Source organism: Apium graveolens, chromosome 9 (assembly GCF_009905375.1).
Source record: "Apium graveolens cultivar Ventura chromosome 9, ASM990537v1, whole genome shotgun sequence".
In the NCBI taxonomy this organism is placed as follows: Eukaryota; Viridiplantae; Streptophyta; class Magnoliopsida; order Apiales; family Apiaceae; genus Apium; species Apium graveolens.
This window is the reverse complement of record NC_133655.1, coordinates 226,737,660-226,749,709: the sequence shown is the minus strand read 5'-3', so window position 1 is coordinate 226,749,709 and position 12,050 is coordinate 226,737,660.

Below are 12,050 nucleotides of genomic sequence, written 5' to 3'. Positions count from 1 at the left end.
CTATTACCATTCTAGCTTTTCCTCTTTTTACTTCATTATGATTTCTTACTAAAAACGCTGGGCTACTATGCGGACTTTTACTTTCTTGTATTAGTCCTAAGTCTAATAATTCTTTTATTTGAACTCCTAACTCCTTTTGATCTGTTGGACTATATCTTATTGGTCTGTTTCTAATTATATCATTAGGGTTTATTAGTTTTATTTCAGCATATATTTTTTCTTTTTCCCATAACTTCATTGGATGTTCTCCAAAATTTATTTTTAAGGCCTTTAAATATTTTTGTTTTAATAGTTCTAAATTTATTTTTCTTTCTTCTTTAATATTACTTATTTCTATTGATTTTACAGGTATTATTCTTTTTAATACTATCCATTTTTCGCAAGGTGTTAACAAACTTATCCTATCTTGTTTTATTATTTGAGTTTTAAAAGAATCTAAAAAGTTATTTCCTAGTAGCATTTGTTGTTTCATATTATTTTCTTGGTATATTATAGGTAACCTAAATCTTATTTTTCCTAATATAAATCTTACATTTTCTGCTATTATATCTATCTCTTTTTTATGGTTATTGAATCCTGTTACTATTATTCTATTTTTTGTATGCTTCCATTTGTGTTGAGTAAATACTTCTTCTTTAGCTAAACAAATATCTGCTCCACTATCTATAAATATCTTTTGTTTTATATATTTCGTAGGTTTATATTCTACCTGTGCTTCAATATATATAGCTACCATTTTATTCTATTCAGTAGTTAAACTTTCATTATTACTATCATTTTCATTTATATAATTTATTTCTTCTGGTTCTGTTTCACTTATATAGAATACTTCTTCATCATACCAGTTATTATTATCTTCTCTTATGTATTCTAGTTTCATTATTAATTCGGTGGTATCTATGTATTTTACTCCTTTTTGCTGTAATTTAGGACACTTATTTGCATAATGTCCCTTTTCATTACAATTCCAACATTTACAATCTGCTATTTTTGTTTTATTTCTTTTTCTAAACTTTCTCTTATATCTAAATCTCTTTCTATTTTCAGGAGTATTTCTATATTTTTTAAATTTTCTTCTTTTAAATCTTCGATTAAATGGTTTATAAGGTCTATAGGTTTTATTTTGTTTTCTATAATATTCATTTTGATTATTATAATCTAGTTTCCTATATTTCCTATACTTCTTTCTAGTTTTATAATCTTGATTATCACATCCAAATATTAATTTTTTCTCCGTAAAATTACAGATTTCTCTTAATCCTTGTTTTTTATCCTTTTTAATTTTCTGTTGAATTCTATATTCTTCACATTTTCGAGTTAGATATGCTCTTAATAATCTAATTCTTTCTCCTAATGTATTTTCTTTAGGTTCTAGATTATTATATTCTTTAGTTATTTCGGTATTATAAGGTGAAGGTAGATGATCATAATACAGTTGTTGATATACTAAGCTTTCATTAGGTAAAAACTTAGCTTCATAAAAGAATTTAGTAAAACTTATAGTATATTCTGGTAATTTACTAATCCTACAACATTTCATATTATTTAGATACATTGTTATTTCTAATTTTCTTTCTACTGTTATATTTTCTTGAGCTACAAACCATCTTTCTCCTAGAAATTCTCTTTTTAATAATATATCAAATGCGTTTAACGTATCTTTCCAGCTTCTAGCATACGTTCTTACTTGTCCCTTTAATTCATAAATAATATTTTCTAACCAAAATGCTGCTTTTCCTATAATTGTTTTTGATATTAGTTCAAAAACATAATCCAGATATTCTATATTTTTTGAATTCATTAAGGCTATATACATCCCTAAATTCCAGTCTTTTATTCTTCTACTTATTTCTTGATCGTCGTAGACATTATCTAAATCTAGAAAATATCCATTTATATTTATTCCTTGGTGTATTGATCCTATGAAATCTTGTACTTCATTTTGTTGTCCTATAGGTATATTTCCTGGCATTTTAATATTATTTTTAGTTATTATATGATCTTCTATTTCTTCTTCTGGGTATGCATCGTTATCCATTATATTATCTGATTCGGTTTCATAATTTGTTTGTTTATGTGAAGTTTCTCTTTCTTCTATATCACTTTCATCGCTTTTCTCTTCATTTGTTATTATTGCATTTACGGTTTTTCCGAGGGCTTCTAGTATTTCTTTATTTTCTTTTATTACTAATTCCTTTTCCTCATTATCTGATTCCTCTAAGTAATTTAATCCTTCTTCTCCTAGATTACTATCTGATGTTCTTGTATTACTGCTCTCATCTTGTTCTTTGTTCGTTTCTGGATTACTATCGTCAGACTTAATAATTTCCTTTCCTTTTAATTCTATTTTTAATTGATTAATCTCATTTTTTAAATTATCTATTTCTTTTAATACACTTATTACTTCTAACTTTGTTTCTTTTAATTCTTTCTTTTGGGTTTTATATTTTTTTTTTATAAAATTTATATTTATTTAACCATTCTATATTAGTTTTAGTTTTTAATTTAGCATTTTCTTTTCTTAATTCTTTTAGTTCATCTTCTCTTATTTCTTGTTTTATAGGTTCATATTTTTGTCTTTCTTTTTCCAGTAACTCTTTTCCATGTTTTTTAAGAAATGTTATAGCACTATGTTCTGTTATAGACATTTTCCTAAAATTTTCCTGATTTATGAAGCTCTGCTAAACCATTTATTGTTCTTTTAACGCCTATAGTTATTTTCGGTTTTGCTTTGCTTATATCCATTAATATAGGTTCTTTAGTTCTTCCTATTACTGTTATAGGTACTAGTTCTGGTTCTTCTGTTTCATCTTTAATTACTTTCTTTTCTTTATTTTGTTCTAAACTATTTTGTATAATGGTTAATTTATCTAATATTTGTTTAAAGATTGGGATTTCTGATATATTCCATAACGCTGTTATTTCTTCCTTAATTATCTTTCTACTAATTTCTTGATTTTCTTCCATCTTTTTTAATATAGAGTTTAAACTTTCCTTTATAAATATTTCGTTCCAAATATCTTTTATTTGGTTTTCAGTATTATTCATATTTATAGACTCGTTTTCTCCATTCTCCTTTAATTATCCATATTTTTCTTTTCTTACCTTTTATTTTCTCTAATTCTTTTACTTCTTCCTCTAGTTTTTCTTTTTCTTTTAAGTATTGTAGTTCTTTTTCCTGAGACATAATTAATGTTTCTTTTATTATCCTATTAATAGTTTCTATTTCATCTTTCTTTTTATTTATTTCCTTTTCAGGGTTCATATTCTGTCTATAAATCTTAATTTATTCTGATCATTTATTTCTATTCCTTCATTGGTTATATTATATTTTATTTCATTTAAGAAATCCATTCCTAATAATAGTTGATAACTAACGTCATTTTCTATTACTCCTAGGCTTATATTATATTCTAAGTCTAAAATTTTTAATCTTAATTTTATACTTTTTGTTATTATTGTTTCTCTCGAGCTATTTGGTTCAGTTATTATTTGAGGTTCTATTTCCTCACATTTGTTTGAGTCAACTTCAGTTATATGTATTTGACTTTTTGTTGCTCCGGTATTTATTTCTGTTATAACTTCTTTGGCAAATATTCCATTAAATATTATTGTTTTTATTCTTAATTTATCTGATTCGTAACACGGTAATTTTATTAAATCTAATTTTCTACTGGTCATACTCATTGATCTAACTAAATTTATAGGGTTGTGTTCTCTTCTAAAACTTAATCTAGATCCTTCTAATATTGGTTTAATTCTTTGTGTTGGAATTATTTGTCTATTACTAAAGTCTATTGTAAATTCTTCTGGGATTGTTATTTGAGATTCTTCTTTATGTTCAATTTTTTCTAATATATCATTATATAATTTTGGTACTATTATTCCTAATTCCGTTTGTTTCTTTACATGATGGTTTCCAGTCATAGCATATACTATTTTAGTTTCTATACTAATTACTTTACTTCCCTTTTGCATTTTTATTCCATCTAATTTATAATATAATGTTAAAATTTATAATACAACCTGATTTCAGCATATCATTAAGAGATGAAAATAAAGAAAGATCTTTAACATTATATTATAAATTAGATGGAATAAAAATGCAAAAGGGAAGTAAAGTAATTAGTATAGAAACTAAAATAGTATATGCTATGACTGGAAACCATCATGTAAAGAAACAAACGGAATTAGGAATAATAGTACCAAAATTATATAATGATATATTAGAAAAAATTGAACATAAAGAAGAATCTCAAATAACAATCCCAGAAGAATTTACAATAGACTTTAGTAATAGACAAATAATTCCAACACAAAGAATTAAACCAATATTAGAAGGATCTAGATTAAGTTTTAGAAGAGAACACAACCCTATAAATTTAGTTAGATCAATGAGTATGACCAGTAGAAAATTAGATTTAATAAAATTACCGTGTTACGAATCAGATAAATTAAGAATAAAAACAATAATATTTAATGGAATATTTGCCAAAGAAGTTATAACAGAAATAAATACCGGAGCAACAAAAAGTCAAATACATATAACTGAAGTTGACTCAAACAAATGTGAGGAAATAGAACCTCAAATAATAACTGAACCAAATAGCTCGAGAGAAACAATAATAACAAAAAGTATAAAATTAAGATTAAAAATTTTAGACTTAGAATATAATATAAGCCTAGGAGTAATAGAAAATGACGTTAGTTATCAACTATTATTAGGAATGGATTTCTTAAATGAAATAAAATATAATATAACCAATGAAGGAATAGAAATAAATGATCAGAATAAATTAAGATTTATAGACAGAATATGAACCCTGAAAAGGAAATAAATAAAAAGAAAGATGAAATAGAAACTATTAATAGGATAATAAAAGAAACATTAATTATGTCTCAGGAAAAAGAACTACAATACTTAAAAGAAAAAGAAAAACTAGAGGAAGAAGTAAAAGAATTAGAGAAAATAAAAGGTAAGAAAAGAAAAATATGGATAATTAAAGGAGAATGGAGAAAACGAGTCTATAAATATGAATAATACTGAAAACCAAATAAAAGATATTTGGAACGAAATATTTATAAAGGAAAGTTTAAACGCTATATTAAAAAAGATGGAAGAAAATCAAGAAATTAGTAGAAAGATAATTAAGGAAGAAATAACAGCGTTATGGAATATATCAGAAATCCCAATCTTTAAACAAATATTAGATAAATTAACCATTATACAAAATAGTTTAGAACAAAATAAAGAAAAAAAAGTAATTAAAGATGAAACAGAAGAACCAGAACTAGTACCTATAACAGTAATAGGAAGAACTAAAGAACCTATATTAATGGATATAAGCAAAGCAAAACCGAAAATAACTATAGGCGTTAAAAGAACAATAAATGGTTTAGCAGAGCTTCATAAATCAGGAAAATTTTAGGAAAATGTCTATAACAGAACATAGTACTATAACATTTCTTAAAAAACATGGAAAAGAGTTACTGGAAAAAGAAAGACAAAAATATGAACCTATAAAACAAGAAATAAGAGAAGATGAACTAAAAGAATTAAGAAAAGAAAATGCTAAATTAAAAACTAAAACTAATATAGAATGGTTAAATAAATATAAATTTTATAAAAAAAAAATATAAACCCAAAAGAAAGAATTAAAAGAAACAAAGTTAGAAGTAATAAGTGTATTAAAAGAAATAGATAATTTAAAAAATGAGATTAATCAATTAAAAATAGAATTAAAAGGAAAGGAAATTATTAAGTCTGACGATAGTAATCCAGAAACGAACAAAGAACAAGATGAGAGCAGTAATACAAGAACATCAGATAGTAATCTAGGAGAAGAAGGATTAAATTACTTAGAGGAATCAGATAATGAGGAAAAGGAATTAGTAATAAAAGAAAATAAAGAAATATTAGAAGCCCTCGGAAAAACCGTAAATGCAATAATAACAAATGAAGAGAAAAGCGATGAAAGTGATATAGAAGAAAGAGAAACTTCACATAAACAAACAAATTATGAAACCGAATCAGATAATATAATGGATAACGATGCATACCCAGAAGAAGAAATAGAAGATCATATAATAACTAAAAATAATATTAAAATGCCAGGAAATATACCTATAGGACAACAAAATGAAGTACAAGATTTCATAGGATCAATACACCAAGGAATAAATATAAATGGATATTTTCTAGATTTAGATAATGTCTACGACGATCAAGAAATAAGTAGAAGAATAAAAGACTGGAATTTAGGGATGTATATAGCCTTAATGAATTCAAAAAATATAGAAGATCTGGATTATGTTTTTGAACTAATATCAAAAACAATTATAGGAAAAGCAGCATTTTGGTTAGAAAATATTATTTATGAATTAAAGGGACAAGTAAGAACGTATGCTAGAAGCTGGAAAGATACGTTAAACGCATTTGATATATTATTAAAAAGAGAATTTCTAGGAGAAAGATGGTTTGTAGCTCAAGAAAATATAACAGTAGAAAGAAAATTAGAAATAACAATGTATCTAAATAATATGAAATGTTGTAGGATTAGTAAATTACCAGAATATACTATAAGTTTTACTAAATTCTTTTATGAAGCTAAGTTTTTACCTAATGAAAGCTTAGTATATCAACAACTGTATTATGATCATCTACCTTCACCTTATAATACCGAAATAACTAAAGAATATAATAATCTAGAACCTAAAGAAAATACATTAGGAGAAAGAATTAGATTATTAAGAGCATATCTAACTCGAAAATGTGAAGAATATAGAATTCAACAGAAAATTAAAAAGGATAAAAAACAAGGATTAAGAGAAATCTGTAATTTTACGGAGAAAAAATTAATATTTGGATGTGATAATCAAGATTATAAAACTAGAAAGAAGTATAGGAAATATAGGAAACTAGATTATAATAATCAAAATGAATATTATAGAAAACAAAATAAAACCTATAGACCTTATAAACCATTTAATCGAAGATTTAAAAGAAGAAAATTTAAAAAATATAGAAATACTCCTGAAAATAGAAAGAGATTTAGATATAAGAGAAAGTTTAGAAAAAAAAATAAAACAAAAATAGCAGATTGTAAATGTTGGAATTGTAATGAAAAGGGACATTATGCAAATAAGTGTCCTAAATTACAGCAAAAAGGAGTAAAATACATAGATACCACCGAATTAATAATGAAACTAGAATACATAAGAGAAGATAATAATAACTGGTATGATGAAGAAGTATTCTATATAAGTGAAACAGAACCAGAAGAAATAAATTATATAAATGAAAATGATAGTAATAATGAAAGTTTAACTACTGAATAGAATAAAATGGTAGCTATATATATTGAAGCACAGGTAGAATATAAACCTACGAAATATATAAAACAAAAGATATTTATAGATAGTGGAGCAGATATTTGTTTAGCTAAAGAAAAAGTATTTACTCAACACAAATGGAAGCATACAAAAAATAGAATAATAGTAACAGGATTCAATAACCATAAAAAAGAGATAGATATAATAGCAGAAAATGTAAGATTTATATTAGGAAAAATAAGATTTAGGTTACCTATAATATACCAAGAAAATAATATGAAACAACAAATGCTACTAGGAAATAACTTTTTAGATTCTTTTAAAACTCAAATAATAAAACAAGATAGGATAAGTTTGTTAACACCTTGCGAAAAATGGATAGTATTAAAAAGAATAATACCTGTAAAATCAATAGAAATAAGTAATATTAAAGAAGAAAGAAAAATAAATTTAGAACTATTAAAACAAAAATATTTAAAGGCCTTAAAAATAAATTTTGGAGAACATCCAATGAAGTTATGGGAAAAAGAAAAAATATATGCTGAAATAAAACTAATAAACCCTAATGATATAATTAGAAACAGACCAATAAGATATAGTCCAACAGATCAAAAGGAGTTAGGAGTTCAAATAAAAGAATTATTAGACTTAGGACTAATACAAGAAAGTAAAAGTCCGCATAGTAGCCCAGCGTTTTTAGTAAGAAATCATAATGAAGTAAAAAGAGGAAAAGCTAGAATGGTAATAGACTATCGGGAACTAAATAAAAAGACTATATTTGATGGATATTTTTTACCATATAAAAGAAATTTAATCAACCAAACAAGTAATAAAAAATGGTTTAGTAAATTTGATTGTAAAAGTGGATACTGGCAAATAAAATTAACTAAGGAATCTAGATGTTTAACAGCATTTAGCGTTCCACAAGGACATTATGAATGGATAGTACTACCATTTGGATTAAGAACAGCTCCACAAATATTCCAAAGAAGAATGGATAAAATATTTAGAGAAATGAATGATTTTATTCTAGTATATATAGATGATATATTAATATTTAGTGATAATTTAACAGATCATTCAAAACATCTAGATATATTTATTCAGACTATTAGAAAACATGGAATATTATTATCAGAAAAGAAATCAGAAATATTTAAACACAAAATAGAATATTTAGGATATATTATAGACTCTGAAGGAATTCAATTACAAGAACATATATCAACAAAAATAAAGAATTTTAAAGAAATTTTAGAAAATAAAAAAGAAGTACAACAATTCTTAGGAATAGTAAATTACGCTTCAGATTATATAAAAGATTTACCAAAATTAAGAAAACCACTACAAGATTTAATAAAGAAAAATAAAACTTTTGAGTGGAAGGAAGATCATACAAATGCAATAAGAGCATTAAAAACAAAGGTAGAAAATTTACCTAAACTACGATTACCCAAAGATAGTGATCAGTTAGAACTATTTACAGATGCTAGTGATATAGGATGGGGAGCAGTATTAGTAGCTTTTGAAAAAGATGATATTGATAAAGAAAACCCTTTAATATGTGGATATGCAGCTGGAACATGGAAACCCAATGAAAAGAATTATCATATTAATGAAAAGGAACTATTAGCTGTAAAATTAGGGATTAAAAGATTTCATTATCATTTACTACCTGTAAAATTTGTTGTTAGAACAGATAATACTCAAGTAAGATCATTTATATTCAATAAAATTGACCCTTTACCAGAATTAAATAAAAGAAGAAATTGGCAAGCATTTTTTAGTTATTATGATTTTATTGTAAAAAACATATCAGGTACTAAAAATATTCTTGCAGACTATCTTAGCAGGGAAAATGGAAAGTATTAGCAGTATTATGATACAGGTGGGAGAAGTAATTCAGAAGATAAAGGAAAAGAATGACCAGATAAACTTTATTAACGAGGAAATCAGCCAACTCACTACTACTTTAGAAGGAAAACTCAGAATATTAAACAACCTACAAAAAACCCCAGAAACCTTTGTATCAAGATTAGCCAATACTCCTACTATCAAAACAATAACCATACCAGAAAATACTATCAACACCATTACCCTAAAAGATCGTGTAACCTTTACCAAAGAATATACCGAGTCCTTTGAAAAAATACAAAAGTACTATGATTATAAAACCAATACTACAATCCTGAGAAATGGGAAATTTGGAAAATACCCAAGGTATATCTGTAGGGAAAACGCAGATTCAACTGTAGTAAAAAACCTATTACTCTTAAGATTTATTGACAAAATAATGGTAGATGAAACCTTATCAAGTATAGCACAACTACCATCAACTATAACACAAAGCCTTCAATCTTACATGAATTCATACGGACTAGGAGGAATTTATGGTATACAGGTTTTTGATGCCTGTACTCACTTAACAGGAAAACCCATATTACTCTGTCAAATATTTAAGTATGGCAGGAATACTACTATAGAAGGTGAAAATACTAGCCTAAAGACGGACATGGCATGTACAATAGAGCAATTTGGCGACTGGTTGTGTAACAAGAGAGCAATCGGCATAGCAACATTGAAGTCTAAACTTGAAGATATGATACGAGGAGGAAAGGCATGTGTCATTGGCACAAGTAAAGGTGGATTAGCAGAAGAAATACTAACCATTTATTATAATAATGATATAATTAGCAGGGATACTACAGCTTTGAACGAAATGCATGCAAGATTATCAGATTTAAAGCACAATCATGCTCAGAAGACAAATGAAATTTATCAGAATTTATTATCAGGCCAAAGACGGAGACCAGTGGCAACTCTAAAGAATATAGCAACAAAAGAAGAAGGATGTTCTGATCCCTTTGCATAAATATTTGTTAGGCCCTGAAAGGGTGACCTAACCATGTAATACAATGTAATACTATTTGATGAAAGTTAGGCCCAATAGAATTTGGTGACCTAACAATGTAATAATAACGATGAATTGATAGGCCCAATGAGAATTGGTGACCTATGGATATTATAAATGATATTTCGGCCCAATGAGAATTGGTGACTGAAAGCATATTACAAATGATATTTCGGCCCAATGAGAATTGGTGACTGAAAGCATATTACAAATGATATTTCGGCCCAATAAAAATTGGTGACTGAAAACATATTACAAATGACGCTACGACCCAAATTATATTGGTGACTGTAAAAAAAAAAAAAAAAATTATAATAATTTTCAGGAAAAAGAAAAAGACAGCAGCAACAAAGAAGAAAGGTTACTAGAAGAAAAAGACAGCAGCAGAAAAGACAAGGACATTTACCAGAAATTTTATCTCTAAAGTCAAAAAGAAGGTGGAATGGCAGACAAATTACAGAAAGTGGATTCAGCTTTTGAAAAAGAGGAAAGAAAAAGAACGGAGGAAATTAAAAGGGAATCTTAGAAATAGAAATTAGTAGAATCAACAGAGATGGGAAAACTCTATAAAAGCCATCTTGTAAATCATTAAGAGATATCAAAAATTTTCATCAATGGAAATAGCTGTTTATAAATTTTCTATGAGTAGCTAAACCTTTCTCTCTACAATCTCTATACAAGAAAATATTGTGAGATCGAAGTAAATATTATACTATGTCTATGTTTAGTAATTGTTAAGCCAGATATAATATTTTATTAAGTATTTTAGAGGATATCCCAGGCGATCCCAAGGTCAGGCTATATCCCAAAGCAAGGAAGCGAGAAGGGAAGGAGAGCCAAGACAGGTTGACAGCCATAGGTGATCTAGGATACTTATAAGGTATTATTCTGAATTTATGATTGCTAAATTATGATATTAGTAGAATGTTTATGGAACAGATCACAATATGAGTATTGTTATGAGGTTGTAGATATTTAAATGAAATATGCTGATTTTTGGATATAATCATGTATAAAATTGTTTATCATATATCTGTGTGCCTTCCCTCTTTAGGGTTATCAGATATAAAAAACGATCCCCGCGATATAATATTTTATTAAGTATTTTAGATGATATCCCAGGCGATCCCAAGGTCAGGCTATATCCCAAAGCAAGGAAGCGAGAAGGGAAGGAGAGCCAAGACAGGTTGACAGCCATAGGTGATCTAGGATACTTATAAGGTATTATTCTGAATTTATGATTGCTAAATTATGATATTAGTAGAATGTTTATGGAACAGATCACAATATGAGTATTGTTATGAGGTTGTAGACATTTAAATGAAATATGCTGATTTTTGGATATAATCATGTATAAAATTGTTTATCATATATCTGTGTGCCTTCCCTCTTTAGGGTTATCAGATATAAAAAATGATCCCCGCGAATCTGGTATCAGAGCTAGAAAATAGGCCGGAAAAAATGAAAAGTAAATTACTGTAGCAAAATTTTGGAATGAATAGTAACCGATGAATAGTAAAAAATGAATAGTAATTATGAATAGTAAAAATTAAAAATTAAATGAGACCTCCAGCAAAATTACTAAAAAATAAGAATAAAAGTTATAAATCTAAAATAATAGCAAATCTATTAATTTATTTTATAGTAGAGAATAAAGAAACAAAACAAATGTGTAAGAAAAATCTATATAGACAATTAATATATTTATATAAATAAAATAAATATTATATGGAAGACTATAAGTTAGAAAGTATTAAACTAATAGCAGATAAAAACTTTACTTTTAATAAAGATATAAATCAACATA